At 35.8% G+C, this 19,365-nt stretch overlaps 1 protein-coding gene across 10 annotated transcripts in view; it reads right to left on the minus strand.

Moving 5' to 3' along the window:
- The window catches only part of LOC101891844 (cyclin-dependent kinase 14), a 151,945-nt gene that overhangs the window by 88,800 nt on the left and 43,780 nt on the right, over positions 1 to 19,365 (minus strand). For 2 of the 10 annotated variants that reach the window (XM_011297207.3, XM_059119770.1), the window contains exon 2: positions 15,879 to 17,164. The exons of the other annotated variants lie outside the window; for them this stretch is intronic. The gene's annotated coding sequence lies outside the window, so the exon portion shown is untranslated. The remainder of the gene's footprint in view (positions 1 to 15,878; positions 17,165 to 19,365) is intronic. 10 annotated transcript variants of the gene reach the window in all.

Below are 19,365 nucleotides of genomic sequence, written 5' to 3' on the forward strand. Positions count from 1 at the left end.
AGGAAGAAAAATATTTTTTTATTAAGATCTTCAAATACGAAATTTGAAACAATTCCGATATATAATGTCGCTAAAATCATCGAGGTGCCGAATAAAGGGAGGTACCGTTATATGGGGGCTATACGATGACCTGGATCTACATGACCCATTTACGACCTTAGCCTGCCTGCTGACAATATACACACATGTGCATAATATTAGTCTTCTATCTCAATTCGTTCGAAAGACAGCGTGATTAGAACAGACATTAAAACATCGCTAAATCCACTTAGAGTTTTACGCTGATCAAGATATATATTCTTTGTAGGTTATTATGAGTAATTCGAGGAGTTACAAACGGAATAATTGGTGGATATACAAGCAACGATTTGGAAACCAATATTCAATGGGTCATTGTTGAAATACACCCCCAAATGCTGGAAAATGTGGTCGAAAATTGGACCTCCAGAATGACCTCTGTGCAAAATAGTCGTGGTGATATGATCGAAATTATATTTTAATGTTTAATGACAAAAGAAATTATCTATCAAAATGTTTTGTTCATATTTGAGATAGTCAAATGTATCCAAGCCTTTGGCATTACGAATATTTGCGAGACGAAGAACATCCACCCGATTACCTACCTCCGAGGGAGCAGCAACGCGAGTTCCACAGCGACACACATTATAAACACAAGAGTGAGATAACAAATAATGAATCGCAACTACTCGTATTCGACGTTAGGTTTGTGGGTCCTTAGGTCTATCCTGGCGTGTTTTTTTCATCTCAATCACTCGTTACAATATTAGCTATTTTCTGAAAACTTTAGTCTACTCAGTCAACGATACAAAATAGAATATGAATAAAAAAACTTGATGAGTTAATTCTGCCTCGTAGCTTACCCCTTCACGTGAATGTCGAAGAACTTCGTCGGTGTGCAATTTTCATAAATATTTTGCTGGGATATTTTCTGAAATCGCAAATACTTCACTGGGATTTTCCGACAAAAAATGTTTGCAATTATTCGAAGAAAACTTGAGGGAGAGTACGAATGTGAGATGAAACCCACATCTCATAACTGGTCCATTTTTGTCAAAATTAGCCTCCATTTTGTCGCGCACTGAAATCTTGAAGATGCAACGAATGTTTTTAAAGGAATTGAATATTTTTTTCATTCCTTTTAATTATTATATACAGTGAATACTAAAATGAAGGCGATAACCAAATTTACAACATATTCCCATAACTATTTTTGTTTTCAATTTTCCTTTCGCAGTGTCTGTCCTTCTTGCCGACAATTGGAAATGTCATCCAACAACACTTCACACATCCAACAACAACAACCAACCCAGATAAGCAACACCAGCGCCAACACGTCATAATCAGACATATTGCATCGTTACGATATGCGCGAAAAGTAGTTGTTGGCGAATGACATATCGTTTCGTAATTTGCATTGGAATTATTTTCCAGTGTGAAAAACACAGAGGAAAACGTCATGAACAATAACAACGTCAAGGCATGGAGAATGTGGAAATCTTTTTTTTCACCCATTCTATTGAATTTCTGAGACACAAAAAGTTTGTCCGTGTTGTGCTTTTAATTTAATGGCGCTTAAAACACAAACATCGCCAAAGTTGTTGGCGTGCCAAGCTGGCACCGAAAAGATATGCCATTCAAAAGGAATGCACTTGTCGACCTACCACCATCGGAGAACTGGAGGTGCAAGCAAGCCATAGCTGTGAAATGTGTGTAGGATGACCTACACGATTTTTAGATCGATTCGAATCAGCCGTTCGGTTTTGATGTTAACAGAAGCCGAAGACAAATAATTGCAATCAATTCTTTCAATTGTGGATTTGTTGAGCATATTCCGAATATCAGACCAGGAAATGTTTTTTCCTCCGATTTAAGGAATAAAATAATTCTCGAAACTATTTCTTGGAAACAAACCGTCCTGATGTTGCAATAATACACATCCGTTCGGTGTAGCAAACATAGAGTGGGGTCACAAAAATTGTCATGAATTTACGGGCTTCCTCTGACGAATATGCCACACCCGACCAGAACGACACGTGAATGGACGTATTTTTTTTAAGAACTTTCCGCCCGCATTTCACATTGGCCGTGGTCAGTGCAACGAAATGCAGAATTATTCTTGTTTGCAATTGTTGGTGTTGCTGTCGTTGTTGTTGCCGTTGAACCCATAAACTTTTGACCATGGCTATATGTGGCGGCCATTATAAAAATATCCGTGTGCGTATCCAACTTTTGTGTAACAACCAACGAAACAAAAAGTGAAGTGAGAGCGAAGGAGGGGAGGTAGACAGGCCGGCAGAATGGGGACAACAAATGCTTGTGGCAGAGTGTAAAACAACGTTATCTACCAGCCACACACCAACAGGCTTTGTGGCGGCCACAATAACAAAGTGCAAAACAAACAGAGAGACAGTCTGAAAGTTGGACAGACGGTTCGCCATAACACAATCTCGTTACGGAACCGTGACAAAATAGTTGGTGATGTATGGGGTTTTTGTTTTTGTTTCAGTGTCTTTCCCCTTTTCTTTTCTTTTCTATTTTTTTTTTCTTAGTAGGTTCGAATAGCGGTACTGGCTGCGGTTCAGTTTCCGCACCGTGCAGCCTAGAGATGCGGCCTCCAATTTGTTTCACTTTTCTGTTGTCTTTTATTTAAACTTGTTTTTATTTTTGGCAAACGCTTGGGCCATGTTCATTCAATCTTTCATTCATCCTTAGATGCCATCCCTCCCTATCGCACCCCCTCCCATTCGCGCTGAATATTGCCGACATATTGGTTATCGGTGAGATGTGAGTGTAGCTAGCTGATCGATCTGTAATGTATTTTCAATTATTTTAATGGAATTTACATATAAATTCAATGTGTGTATGTGTATGAGTGTGTGTGTGTATTTGTGTTGGTGTTTTTTTTTTTTTTTTTTGCCGTTCGTTGCATCTGAAATTTGCAATTTATGCCATACTCACAGACACAGAGATAATGTAAAATTATTATGAAACTTCATAGACAACACAGACGGGACAATTAGTAGAATGGAAATGTTACGGAGGTCGGAGTGAAAGGTCTGATTAAAAAAATGACAAAAAAAAGTTAGAAAGTCTTTTTATATGTTTTACTCTTTACCGGGTTGGTACCAGAATGAGGGGAGCCAGCGATGTGTCTCATCTTTACACTAGAAATAATATGACAAGTTGTAATATTGAAAACTTGAAGTTAAACGAAATCGGGCACTAATTCACATTTATTTTGGTAAAAAATTTGTTCTATGGAGGGAGTTGGCCGATTTTATCCACATGCCTTAAACGCAGAGTTGTGCTCGGTTGGGGCTATATCGAACATGGGGATATGTTGACTATTTTCTGAAAAAGGGCATGTTTTCGTTACAACCCTCAATTACAACATTTCAAACTGTTCTGTTGAAAATGTGTGCATGGGTATATTCTTGCAGAGAAGTAGATATCCATCTTAATCTTAAATCTACCAAATATCGAATTAAAATAATAAAAGGTTATACAAAAAAACTGATGCAGCCCAGCCCACCTCCTCTCCTACCTTCAAAGAAAAGTCAGATTTGTACAGAATTTCACGTCTCTTTCTAAATGCGATCGGAGTGTAGAATGATTGCTACATACGGACGGACATTGTTAGATCGAATTACTTATATATCACTATCGAGTATACTTTTGCTTTATTTTATCACATTTCGAGCAACTACAAACTGAAATAAATATGCCTTCCTAACATGACAGACGGTATAAATGGGTGTGTATTTGTAAATTTACGTAATTTTACGTAAAATTGAAATCCTTTGTGAATCACATTAAAATGCAACATTTAATCACAGCACTAATCAGTCGTCGAGTAGGTGTTCCCTGCAACCGTTGGAAACGTGTTTCCGACAATTGACACTGACACTGAACGACGGAACGCAACACACTGGCAATTCTGCTAATTAGGCCTTTAATGATTGTAATTTCAAAAAAAATACAATTAACAAGAGTTGGAAAGCGGAGTACAAGTGTCGAAACAAACGAGTTAAAACAATGTAACGACATGTGTAAATGTAACGACGTGTGTGCATACATATGTATGTATGTATGTATGTGAGTATGGATGTTGTTTCACGGCTGTATGATGCGTGCCAATGACAAGTGAACGTTTAACATCAACATTTGCCGGCACACATTCCCGACCAACAAAATGAAGAAATTACAAATGTTGGCATTTTGCTGGCGATGAGCATTACACAATCGGTACACCTGGAATATCAAAGGGATGTGAAAATAATTCAAAGAGATGTAACAAATTCAATTGATTTAATTTACTTAAATAATTAAATAGTTCGCCATTTTATTTTTCCGATTCATGGAATTTAAACTCCTTTTGGCCACAATTCCACAACTTAAACCACTAAAAACTTTCCAATTTTTGTTTATTTCAAATATTACACTTTTCAACACCTGTAGAGAAGAAACAATAACAAATATCGTTGTCTGCAACAAAAAGGTAATTAAACGATTTGCAAACTGAAACGTCCACTCGATAAAATTGTTTTTCTTTTTTTTTTTTTTGGCATTTGCTTTTGTAAAGACTCATCACGGACATGTAATAAAATGGGTATAAAATGTAAAGTGGTTTTGATGTTTGACACATACATGTACACGGAGACAAACACATGCACACAAACATACATTGCAGGAAACCTTCCGCTGTTTGCACATGTCAAAACTCATCGGACGGACTGATTGGAGTACGAATTATTCAGGCAGAAATAAATATTAAATTAATTCGAACGCCTTTTTTTTGCTGCATTGCCAACTGACCACAGCAAAAGCGAGGAGGGGGGAAAGGGCGAGGAAGGGAGACGACAAAGTTTACTTAAATTGCATGTGAATTAAATATAAATTTGCCAAATGTGGACTCTTTTATTTGTTGACCAATTCAATTTGTTTGGTTTTTATAACAAATTGATGTATGTTTATTTAATTATGGCTTGATGTGGAGTACAGACAGATATGTGTCCTGTTTTTTTATAGAGAGGGATGGGGGGAAAAGGACAATTAAATAATGTAGACTTCAATAGGGATTGTTTGGTTAATTTTCCAGCAACGCTTATTAGATGATGCCTATTCTAACAATTCTTCAATTTATAATCTAAGAAGAAATTGTTTAAAAATTTTAGGTATGTCATTAGGTTTTAGGTTGTAATGAAATGTATTTTTATACCCTCAGCCATATTGCTAGAGAGGGTATATATCATTTGTTACGGCCAAAACGTGCTTCATCGACATTTCAGGACATTTGAAGTCGATCTAGCGATGTCCGTCCGTCTGTCTGTCTGGGAGTAGTCGATTTGGTCCAAACTTGGTACATCGTATTATTATTATTAAAATTAGATCGAGTTCGTAGATGGGCAATATCGGTCCACTCCATCAAGTACCTCCCCCACAAAGGGACAAGATTTTGAAAAATTATAACTCTTATAAAATGTGATGTAAAATTCCGATTCTCTTTATACTACACATATCACAATATTTTTATTTACCCAAGGTCTGATGTGAAGATGGAATATATCGGTCCACTCCTTCTGTTACCTCCCCCACAAACACAAAAGGTTTAAAACTTTCAATATCCATGATTCTCATAAAAGGCGAAATTAACATCCGATTTCATTCAGACTTGGTACATCTCAATATTTCTAGCAACACAAGATTTGTTATAAAGATGGGAGATGTCGGATCATTTCTTCTGATATCTTCCGCACATAACTATAATTTTTTACGGGTTTTGGTACAATAGCAAATATCGAATGTATTTTATAAAGCCGGTACCCAGTACACACTTCAATACTAAGATTATGGCAATTCTGGCCAAAGCCGTCAAGATGCTAACATATAGGATATATAACGTATGTCGACATATATTTACAAATTTCTTCTAGAGGGGCAGATACTTTCAATTTCCGACCATTCCAATTCCATGAACTAAATCATTCAAAAGAAACATGTGTTAAAAATTCTAGATCCCGAGCTCAATCGTTCGTCTGTAAGATAGAGGAATACAACAGACGGACGGATTTTATTTCTCTTCTTGGAATGTACGAAACCCCCTTGGGAAATTGTAAAGTGATGGCCCAAAAACTCGAATTCAATATCATTTTAACGACAGATACCAATCATATTATTTACCAATCAATAACGCTTCAATTAACCTCAACCAACCACCTACCAATTATTACTCCAATGAAATGTTATGCTGTATTAAAAACAAGAAACATTTTATACGAACAACAATTATATTCGTTAAGTTGTTTCTCAAATGCCTTCATCTAAACGTTGACTAAAAGATTTCGGTCAGTAGATCAAAAATGTAAAAAAAAAACATTGAAAAATAACTATAATGTCTGTTTCATAATTGCCTCCATTTTGTATGCTCCGGATGGAGAGTACAGCGCCACAGTAATTTTCATTAAAATCTGAATTAACTCTTGAATTGAAATCGGCATCAACAAAATGCCAAGGGGATATCTGAAGGGCAACCGAATAAAACCGGTAGGTATGTACGCGTATGTACACACGTACATATGTATATGTGAATGTCATAACAACAAACAAAACGCCAATAAAGATAAGATTAACAGATTTATTTCAAGCTCTTCCACCTTTGCTCTGCTATGCACTTTCAACAGTTCGCAGGCATGCTAATGTCTGTGCTCGCCAATTAAATACTCATCGTTTGGGTATGTCTGTATGTAAATAATTTCCAAAATATAAACGAAAATCTTCACTCCAATTAGCGGAGGTCCCTTGCAGCCCTTTGAGGTTGCCAGCAGCAGCACACTTGTAGATACTGGCTTTGGCCAGCTATCCGCTTGGCTAGCCAGGGCATTGGTTAGCGCGAATTACGATGCCAATGTTAACAAGTTTTAATCTGTCATAATAAGTGTTTATTTAAATAATTAGTTTATTGTTTATTACCCAGCATTTGTTATCGCCGACAGTTGTGACTAACGGGTTGCCGCTCTTAGCTCGTCAGCGTGTTTGATGGCTATTGCTATTATTTTGTTCCACATTTCATTCATATTCGCTAACGCTGTTGTTCTACAAATGTTTTAGCTGTTGTCGGTGTGTCTGTGTCTTTGTATTCGGCCTGTGTGAGTGCGTCAGAGTGTAGGGGTATTAACTTTGCTCCCTAGCTCCGTTAATGACCGCTGACCATGGGACCAGACCCAGACTTCATTCATGTGCGCGGTTGAATGTGACAAACAAGACCCACCGATACATAACAATCGGTGCACCCTATATGTCCCGCAATGCCGGCACGCATACAGAAGCTGGCTCCATCTCTTCTTGGCCAAAACACGACTGGAATTGTCACTGGCGATTCATTGTCGGAGCTCCATAAAAGCAAATAACCAAACATGTATTGTATGTACTTAAGATCTTTACATGTGTACATACATACATACATACACATGTATGCAACTACATAGATACATACTTACATACGTATTTGAATTCCACGCATGTTCGTAGCGTTTTTGTTTACTTTTCTCCTTTGCTGGTTGTTGGTATCATTGAGTGTTTGTTTTGTTTTGTTTGGTATCGTTTCGTTTTGAACTTGACAGATTTGACGTTTTATGTGGGCAACAAGCAAACCCAACATAGCATAGCTTCAATGAAAGCCAATTCCAAGAGGCGATTAAAATTATTGAGACCATCGGTCTAGAGGAAGCACAGTGGAACATTTGGTATTCATTGTGAGAAAAAACAACTCAAAATACATTTCAAGGGTTTCAATTAATCGACAAGGAAAAAATGCAAACAGGAGCAAACAATAATAGAAAAGTAGATTTCCGCACACCAAAGCAAATAATTAATTATTTACGTATTTTGGTATTTTCGTCCTCATAGACAGAGCATACATTTTTTCTGATAATTGAGGCGAATAAAGCATTACAGGAAAATAAACTTATTTTACTCCCTACCGAGTAATAATTAGCCATGACGCAGAGTGCACGTATCGGACTATATATCTCAGATATATAAACAAAAGCAAAAGTAAAGTTTTCCAATCGAATATGCAATAATGTGGTATTCATGGTTTGCAACGAATAGAAAACCCTCAAACAACAATATCGGCAATGTAATGATAATGCAGGATTCTGGTATTTTGAAGTCCTTTGTCGGCTTTACTTGTCTTTATTTTACTCATTGTGACTCATTGACTTAAAACCCGACTAGGGCTTGTATAGCAATAATTAGAGTGTGCCTACATTTATTCCCAAAGTGAATGCTATTGACAGCAGGCAGCCGTTGTCAGACGGATTCTTATGTTTGTCACTACTGTTACAATTCCCATGGAGAATGAACAAAAAAAAAAAAAACAACAACAATTCAAGGTAAGAATGTCGTCATTGATGTCCATTAAATTTTTCTTTTCAAGAACTATTTAGAACAACAAAATCAATATTCGTTGGGGGTGTTGGGGCGATAAAAGAAATTGAAGGAATTGAACGTAAAGGCGACATTTTTCCATATTACTCTTCAATGCCAACAAACAATTAAATAAAAATAAAATAATTAAAAAAGCAGCTAAGCTTGACCGGACCGAACTACCTTCCACCATTTGGAAGGAACTTGAAAAATGTAAAAAAAATGCTGTCTAAATGAAATCCTTTATGTGGGGGCTAAACGAAGACGTGGATCTGTAAATGTAATTTTTGTCATAGGCTGTAATACCTCCATAGAATGCTAGAGGTATGAAAATAACATTTCGAGAACTGTAATAAAAACAAATTTCAATTGGGTGATTTGCTGAAGTATGTTAAATAAAGTGGGATTTTATTACCCAAATAGTAACAAGCGAACGAATATATGACGTTGTTTAAAGTTTTCACTCGCCCTTACCCTTTCTAATTGTACAAAGATGGCATTTTACATTAGATATTGCATAATTTAATTGTTCTTCCCAAAGGGACCTTTTACATAACGTCGAAGTCCAGCTTAAGTGTTCCAGTTATTATTTTTAAATATTCGTCGTAGACTCCATAAAGTACATTTATTAATAATCAGCATAAAATTCTAAGTCGATAGCCCCCAATAGTTGGTTTTTTGGTAATCCTAGTCACATTTACCCACAAAATTGTTTCAAATTTGGTATTGAGAATGATTGGGTAGATGACAATCCTTGAAGTATAAAATTGTCTATGGAGGTTCCCGTTTTGGTATGGCCCCCATAAAACTGCCTCACCCACTTTATTTATTTTTTTTTTTTTTTTTGTAAAATTTAACAGCATTATCCAAACGCTCTTACTGGTAATTGTAGTTTAAAGTGGAATACGTTTGAATTCAGATACCTTTCCATAAAAATTTCGGCGAAGGGAGTAGTCACCTCGCTTTTTCAGCTTCTTGACTTTGGTGACGACTTTGGTGAAAACAAGTTTTACAAGTGTGAAGCATTCACAAATTAGTAAGAATCACACTCACTTCTTGCCTTTCCCAAAAATCCTCTTAACAAAATATTGCAAAAACAACCAGGACATTTTTAACTAAGAACTCATCGAGTTCTGATGGTCAAAAAAAACATCACGCATTCACCTTGAGTGAGTTTGTCGGTATTTTCAATCAAATGAATGCTTAAGTCTGGAGAGTTTTTTTTTTTTGAAGACATGTTTATCAATCCTTTCTTCCCAGATGAAAATATAATATTCTCACTTGTTAAATGATTTCTTAATTGTTTTATATTATCAAGCTGATCACGTAAAAAGTGGGAAATCCTGACCGACCTCAAATAGTAAAAAAAAATGGTATGTACAGCACTTTGGCATGGCACCGTATAAACTTTTGGAATTTACGATAATAGGGTTCCATGTAACCATTTTTGTGTTGTGTTCCATATATTGCAATCATATGTTAAATTATTAAATATTAAAAAATAAATACTGTGAAATGTTGTTCATGAAGCTGTTTTGGTCGTGGCTACGATGCACTGCACAGATAAATATTTCATTTAACGCTTAAATCATAAAAAATATACGTCACTGGCTGCTGCTTCCAAACAATCGATGTCGTCATGTAAACCGCATTCACCTTTAATTAGATTAGATAGAAATTGTTTTCCAAAGAAAAACACTCATAAAGAAAATGTTCATAAATTTAGAAAATAACGGCCAAGCGAATATAAACAAATTCGATTTTATATAAACTGAACACAACTAGTTTCACACCTTGGGTTGCGGCAGGAAGAACCTCCTCTGGTTGTGCCACGTTACGCCACGCCACGCCGTGCCTCGCCGCACCGTATTAGTAATGAATTTGTAGTTGAACAAATATTTCAGAAACCGGCAAAGTAATCTGATGATAAGTTTTTTCATTGGCCAATCATATCGCCCTCCTCTCCTACTCTTCCTCCGCTGTTTATGATCAGCGGGCATTCATTTGATTGACTTTCGCATAAATTCTATAATCTTCAAATCGTAAAAATTGCGTTCGAAAGTTTATAAATCAGACTTCCGATTTGCACTGAATAAATAATAATCACTTTGGGATTTGAAAATTAACACCCGGAAATTGGTTTTTGATTTTGTTGTAAAAATGGAACGGTGTTGCCAATGGAGTTTGGGAATCGTGATGATTGAGATCATTAATAATTGAAATGAAACACAAAATCTATCAAAGCCCATTGTTATGAGATAAAAATAATATTTTATTATTAATTAAATTTGAGATTGGTTTTAATTAAAATTGACAATTCTGAGGAAAGAAAGGAAAACTTGTCCGCCATATTTTCTGATTGTTCTGTTAGCAGGGTCGCTGTTCTCGATCTTGTCAAATATTATATTTTCATTAAATATCAGCACACATTTGTTTTAAATGTTATCACATACTACATACTTTTAACCATTTCTATACAAATCATTATAATGATTTCAAGGCTAAAAAAATCATAATTGGGCACAAGTGTTAATGGAAGAAAAAATTTTTTACCAGATATCAAATTTTTTCACTCAACTACAATCACAGGTCAACTTAAGAATCTAACCTCCCCTAAGAAGTATTTCAGCAATGGAGTATTTATCTTAATTTTCGGTCCGAAGAGATCGTTTTGAGAATTCTTGACGAGAGTGGGAACAGATAGTAATGTTTATCAGGGGGTAAGGCGATCCCCTTGGTATTTTGTCTGCGGATATTCTTCCGAGGAGTTCCTGAAAAACAAGCCGCTTCTCTCATTACTTCAAAATGCTTTTATTATCATAGCTCTTCTATACTCAAACAGACACACATTTTATTGGTAACAACAAATATCTATAATTTAACCGTTATTTATAGATGCATTGAAAATAAATTGCAGCCGATAATAAATAGCACAGCCATTAAAATTCATATTTAATTAAGCCTTGTAGGGATCCCACCACCGACAACAACAACAACAAACAAGAGCAAATGCTTTTCTATTCGAAATACATCGTTAGCTTTGCCCCTGGCCAATCAACGCATGATTCAGACCGAGTTCAATGATCTGCCGCAAAGTAAGGGATTGTTCTATGAACATTTTAATGATGAATTTGCAATTGAATTGATTAAAATCGAAATCTACAGTGTGGGCCGCGTAATTAGAACAGCTTATATATTTAATGAATATTTTTAAGTATTTTTTGTTTTAAATATTTTTTTAATCGTGTACTAATAAAAACTACTAAGTAATATAGAATACGTTGGTATTCACGAAGTGTCGAGCCAACTATAAATTCAAAAAAGTTTATCTTTAAAATATCTAAATATATGCGGTCATTATTCATTTAGAGAGACAGCGGATCTTGGAATACCCTTTTAATACTTCACATTCGAAGGAGGGAGAATTTACTTCAATATACAGGGTTGACAGCAAAAAAAGGTAATAGAGTAATTATAAATGTAACATTCGTTTTACAAAGAGCATTACTCAATTCCGAAAAATATTCTTCCTGATGTCAATTAACAAAAACTTTTAACAATCTCAGGACATCGGGACTTCTTTTTTTTTTTTTTTTTTGAATAAAATTTACTCAACCTCTTCACCATATTTACATATCCTGTGTTCGACAAGTTTTTAGCTTAGCTTAGAAGGTCCCGTTTCTCTCTCGCTTCCCGAATTGAGGTGTTGGTATTTTCCCATTATATAGCACATAAAATATATTATAATTCGAAGAATGGACGGAAATCTGCACAAATATTTCAATACAATTTTCAACGCAAAAACTTGTAAAAAAGTCGTACTTTTTAACGGAAGTATTTGCCTATCGCGGTGGCAATTATTAATGTAAATTGATGAACTTTGCACCGTTCAAAAAAGGTGTGTTTCGGGGAAGGATGTTGAGGGAGCAGAAAATTAAAAAACATCTCCCACAAAAAGACAATAAACAATTCTTTTTTAATTATTAACTTAAATAAACAACGCCCACCATTTTAATGACGACAATGACCGACATTACCAACGGCCCCAATTCCAACTCACCATACAAGTCATTACAACAGCAACAACAACAGTGCGAAACAGATGGACATGTTTCCAAAGGTGTTGTCTCCGCTTCAATTCTCCCACAATGAAACCGAATGAAAGGCTCTCGTTGGTCACACGACACGACATGGCCAAAAGGACAAAAGGCCCAGTGACGACAGGATGAGAATCGAAATAACGACCACATACAAAACCGCATATGTTTCTCGCCGTATTTAAATGTGGACAAACAGAGGACGGACATCGCAAGTGCTGGCAAAGCGAAAGCCCATCACGGCTATACTGCCACGAGAAGAATAAGTGAAAACCGCAAAGGGCTTAATGAAAATCATAATACAACCCCTGGTCATACATGGTTACAGTTTCGCAGCCAAACCAGGACAAAGAAAAAACGGAAGGAAGGCCGGATAAATTATTTCAAACATTTTGTGGCGAACCTTTGAGTCATGGTCGGACAGAATTGTCCATGCCTTGGAGTAGCATTCAATCTGGTCCAAAAGTCGAAAATCAATTCATACACCTCAGTTCAACCACCCTCCGCCGTCCTGGGGAGAGACCAGCCATGGCATTATTAAAATGCATCAATAAAATAAAAGCAGCAACAACGACGAAAATATTAAAGCGAGTGTATTGGACTTTTTCAATGAATATTTAAATCAAGAGGATGCCGCACCAGCAGGAAAAAATACTGGCCGTAGAATTTCTGCCGCTCAATTGGATTAAATGGAAACCGGCTGAAATACATTTGCATGGATTCTTAAAATATGTTGTTATTTAAAGAAGTAAAGAATAATTTAAACATTTTTACAAAATAAAATGTGAGAATATTATCTTGTTGATAACATCAGAAATACATTTTTGGCAATGTTCGAGGCATGGCCTATAAAAGGTCGGGCAGTGGCTCATCCGACAACTAAGTTTGCAGTCAAAAAAAAAAACATATTGTGATTCAAAGGGAGTCAAATCACAATAGTGCAAAAAGTACCAAGTTTATGTTCATATTGCTATCAAAAATCGTCTTCTTTGCCGTCCCAAAATAGGCCTTGATGTAAGGTAAACTGGAAAATAGATTTAGGAAAATATCATGTGTTTTCCATATCAAATTATGGTATTCTAAACGCCACAATATAATACAGTATATCCAACACAAATTTATTGACATTTAAAATCGATGCACACCACCCACCAATTCGTGTCAAATTCAGCTTTAATATTCTACTCAATCCCTTTCATTTCATGACAAAATACATGCCAGCGAGAAGACACCGCTAACTCCTCCCAACTTTCATCGGACGAAATTAATTGGACTGCCAAAACAAAGCTGAAATAATTTTATTCATCTTTTGTTTCGCTCTTAAAATATCGACGGTGCATCGATGAATGCAAAATAATCAACCGAAAAAAAAGAAAGAAACCCAACTCTTACCTTCGAATAAATTGTTCATTGGAAAGGCGATGGCACAGCAATTTAATGATAACAATTTGCATAATCGGAAATATTGTTGAAATTAATGAAACAAGCAGCGATGCGGGAGTTACCGCATACACATCACACTTCTCTCAGATCAATAGCTGTACAGCATTTGGGAAAAGGCAACGCAACGAGGCAGAGGAAGAGAAACGGTTAAAGAAAAATTTGCACAGGAGGATCTTTAGTCTGGAGTTAATTTCTTGAATTTGATATTGAATTACAATTTTCCGTAATTTTCGATAAGATCTTGCGGGGATGGGTGCCTTACTTAATTAAGAAAACACTTCTGATACATATTACGAGAAATCATCAATTTAGATTCTACTTCCACCATTTATGTATTTTAAAACTATGTGGTTATTCGAACTTATGTTTGCACACAATCAGCTATGTATTTTCTTTATTTTACCTTGTCAATTTTAACTTCATAGAAACCACGGTTCCCATCACTTATTTTATTATCATACATTGTGAAAAAAAAAAACAAGTAAAAAACCTTATGTTCGGCCAGACCGAACATTTTTATTGTTACAAAATGGTCAACGTTTGTTTATTTGTGGAGAACGATGGTAATGTTTACTGAACTTTTCAAAAACCCATAAAGTGGGTGAGGCCGTAGTACGGGGGCCACACCAAAACGGGAACCTCCATAGACAATTTTATACTTCAAGGATTGTCATCTACCAAATCTTCTTAAATACTAAATTTGAAACAATTTCGTGGGTAAATATGACTACGATTGTCGAAATACCCAATACCGGTGGGTATCGTTATATGTGCGCTATGGGGAAAACGTGGACCTAAATATTCAATGTTCTGCCACCGGAGCTAGAACCCATTATGAACTACAAATACCAATTTTCAGACAAATACGTGGAGAAATGTGGCAAAAATCATGAAAACGCCGAATATAGGGAGGTACAGTTATATGGGGGCTATAAAAAACGTGGACTTATACTTGCAATGTTTCGCCACCGGAGCTAAAAACCATTATGACCTACAATTTTTATACAAATCCTTAAAAAATGTGGCGAAAGTCATCAAAGTACCGAATATTGAGAATTACCGATATACGTGGACCGATATATCTCATTTCCCATACCAATAATCTTAGCTTAGAATTTTGAAGCTCTACGTCAAATAATGTGGGCTGGATCGTGATCTCAACAGACAGACGCACAGACAAACAGACATCGTTACATCGACGTAGATTTTATATAGATAATACTAAGGGACGTTACAAACGGAATGACAAAGTTTATTTATCCTCCTTTTCAAGGATACAAAGGTACAATTTAAATTGCACAAAGTGCCCTTGACAACTACACCATGTCCTTATCTTTACACATCCACAAAAATGTTACGCATACCCAATGCAATACTTAATACTAAGAAGTCCTAATCGTTCACAAAAAGGCTTAATACTTGTTCAGGATTTTTTACACAGATTATAGGATTTTTTTAAAATCCAGCTCACCTTCATTTATAACCTGAACCTCAAAAGTGATTCTTAGATCATTCCGAAATCACCTCTTTGTCGTAATAATGATCAACATTTTGTCAAAATTGTTTTTTCATATATTCAAAACATCTCGCCCTATCTCATCACTTTCAAGGTTGCGGGTCCTATCAATCGCTAAAATACAATGTTGCAACATTTTGTACATGTTGGTACATTTTGTACCATTTAACAACAAAGTTCCTAATATAATACTTGTCAAAAAAGTAAGAAATCTACTTTTCATATGTCAGCTACATCGCTAGGTATGTCCATCGGGACCACATAGTATTTTAGTTGTGCACACTCTGTGCAAACTTTACTCATTACATGGTAATTCCGGATCCTTTCGAATTCAAATCGTATTTAAATCAATTGAATCGAAATTGTATTCTTACCCAAGTTGTTGTTGTTTATTTTGACGTTGGTGGCCGAAATGTTGAGGCTGTTGTTGATGGTACTGGGCAGAGTACCACCGCCGTCGATATGATGTAATTGAATGAACTCAGCAATTTTGGCGGTATCTCCGAGACTGGACTTTTTCAAGTTTGAATATTTTCGATATAAAATGGATGAATGATTTATTGCTTGCACTGGCGCAGGATCGATTTAGAATTGGTGTTTTAATATTTTTAAGTCTTTTTTTTTTTTTTTTCTTTTTTTGAAATCGTATTCTTTACACGTTTCGATTTGTGTATCTCTTACTCTCACTCTAACACCGAGTATAAGTAAGCTTATGGAATGTCTATGGATAACGTCTTGAAGTCCTACACAAAATACACTCGCATTGGATAGGCCATGGCACGGTACAGGAGGCAGACGACAGGGTATCGTAAGAACAAACTTTTGTAAACAAAAGTTTATCTTTTTGGCGGAAGTATCAGAAATTATTGGCGCTTTAGTTTCCCCCGGCTAACTTGTGGGTGAGGGTGGCTGAAGCTGAGCCAGACGGCGTTAACGAAACGATGATTTTGTTATTGCCTGGCAGGCTATGTCGGAACTTCTTGACGACCAAAAAACGAGGTCAAACAAATGGATCTCTTTTGCGTCTTTGTTTCCAGGAACATGCGTTGTATTGGCGGTAACGACACTATCTTCTTAGTGCTGGAATGTGGAAGGATGGCTGTGAGTGAGTGAATGAATGCCAATGCTGGTGAGAAAAGTTTCTTCAGTCCGCAATGTTTTTGCACTTTAGACGCACATTAAAAAGCAATTTTACTTTGATTTTATTGGCGATTTTTGTTGTCGGACGATTCTTGTTTCATAACGTGCCTTCTTATTTGTCTTTGATGTTTGTTTTCACGAGAAAATCACGAAACGAAGACGTCGATAGCGGAGACCTTATCGATTGCTCGGTCGGTCGGTCTGTGTTGTTTTTGCTTGCTCCAAGTTGCCGTCTGCAGTTGTTTTTTCTTCGTTGGCAATGACGATTTTCAAAACAACTTGTCGATGTAATTCAATTTGGCAAGTTTCTGTCATGCCGTACTTGGTTTGCTTTTTTTTTTTTGCTTTCGTTTGCTTCAGACATCCATAGTTTTGATTGTTTTTCCATTCAGATCGCTTTTCCGTTTATCACTGCTTTAGTTGTATTTAATTGTAAGTGTCTATCTTTTTTGTTCTTTTTGCTTTTGATTTTTCACAATTTTTATGTTTTTTCTATGAATTGTTTGTTGTTTTACGTTTCCTATAAAAACAAGAATATTTCAATTGAATTCATTGCCAGATTCGGTGCTCATGTTTCACATCTCAATTTTCTTTCGAAGTATTTGCGGTTTCTGATTGTTTTTGTTGATTGTTGCTTTGTCTGTTTCTGCCGGATTAAGAATGTTGGTGAGTTCCAAGTGTTTCGATTGATTGAAAGAAGATACTTGAGTATTATCGGATTAGGAAGCGCTCACAAATTATTACGAAACAATAAAAAAAAAAAAACAAAAAATTAAATACAATGGCAGCAAATCCTTGCAAATTGGTTTAAAATGCAGACAACACCAGAGATGCCCCAACAGATTCTTTTAGTAGCCGGTTTTTAAAATGCAATTGAAATTAGCAAAACATCCCACGACTATTTAATACAAATTTAGATCATATCCCCAAAATTATTTTCATAAGAATGGACTCTGCCACATGAATTACGGATACGTCGTTTTGTATTCAAATGTTTAAAAGACGATGTCGACTTTAAACTTTTGTAAAAATCACCAGTCGTAAGACAGACAATGTTTTTTATATATATATATTTTTTTTATTTATTTATTATTTTTTTTGAAAATTCAATCTTATCATCTGTGGACAAAATTACACACTGGAAATTGAAAGTAGAAATCGATTTTTGCTTTGAAAAGTCAAAATCAAACGTGAATTGTTTACCGACGTTTCTGTTAAAGGCAAGCATCTAAAAGTTCAAAAGTTAACTTTTGTCTTCGGCTACATATCCCAATATTAATTCCGACATGTACAATGTAAATTCCTTACCACCAGGGCTATTTTATTTGGATGACTTACAAAGACTAGATATTGGTAACTAGTATTTTAAGAACCCCTCACGACAATTCAGCTGTTTAAAATTGGTCTCTTCAATCTCAAAAATTTGCAGATACTTATTTTGGAAGGAAGCCTCAACATTCATATCCTAGGAAAACTTTGCCTCCGGTTTACATTTTACATTGGAAATGTCAAATGATTTAACGCATGTCGAAACAGAAAAAAAGCCCATAAAATATTTCGAGCTGGCACATAGAAAAAATAAATAGTTGAAAGAATAATTCAATGAAATATATAATATAAATAAAATAACCTTAAGGAGAAAAATAATAAATAGTTTGAGAACGATTACTGTATAATATTTGATTCATCTTCATATTTCCGGAAAACTAAAGAGATGCGTTCCGCTCAGTTCAACAGTTTTTTTCCTAATTCCCGAAAATGTCTACAACGAATAATGGGTCGTTGGTGTACCTATAGAGCATTCGATAGTTTTTTATTCACTGGTAAAAGACGAGCTCATGATAGTTTGGTTCCGAAAATCACCGCATTCTCGAAATAAATATAAGAATGTGAAACGTTCTACTTGTTTACACCCAATTAAGAAACACAAAGAATATGAATTCATGCACACACACACACAAATGTACGACCAATACAGTCTCGAGATTATAATACACAGCTGGACGATGCACTAGATTTTCGATGTTCTTCCATGCACTAATGCAACAAATATCAAAATTGGCCTGGGAATATGGTCCTCAAAGCCAAAACTCAGCAGAGAACACTCAGTCTGACAAACTCAAGTAACATTAACACATTTTTGTAAACGTTTGTTGTTTCACTCTCTTAACTGCTTGAAGATTTGTTGTGGTTTGAATATTTGTTGTTTTAAATTACTTTCATCATTTTTAAATAATTGACCAGCAACTTTTCACAAAAAACAGATTGCGTAAAATCCACCAAAATCAATGCCCAATTCTGACACTGGGATGCGATTTTGTAATTCTAGACCCAGTGATATAAGCGATTATCACTCGTATCCGGCGACATGCGGATGCGTTGAGATACCGTATTAAAATAAGGTCAACGAGATAGTAGTAGCTCGACTACGCCGTAGTACTCCACAGCCGTACAACTGTTTGGCCAACAACACATCTACACCGAGAGCCAACCAACACAACGAAAACTTCTCATCGAGCAGCAGGTTGGAAGGACATTGCTGGAATTTGCGATGAGTTGCAAACGAAGTGTGGAGCACAACAAAATGTTGAGGAATTCCGTCAGTGTAGGTGAGTGGTTGCATGGAAGTTGAGTTGTGTTGTGTTTGGTTGCAAATGCAGGAGAGAAAAACAAAGGCAAACATTTGAATGAAAAATGCCAGGATAGCTAGGATAGCGAGAA

This window comes from Musca domestica, unplaced genomic scaffold (assembly GCF_030504385.1).
Source record: "Musca domestica strain aabys unplaced genomic scaffold, Musca_domestica.polishedcontigs.V.1.1 15, whole genome shotgun sequence".
Lineage (NCBI taxonomy): Eukaryota > Metazoa > Arthropoda > Insecta > Diptera > Muscidae > Musca > Musca domestica.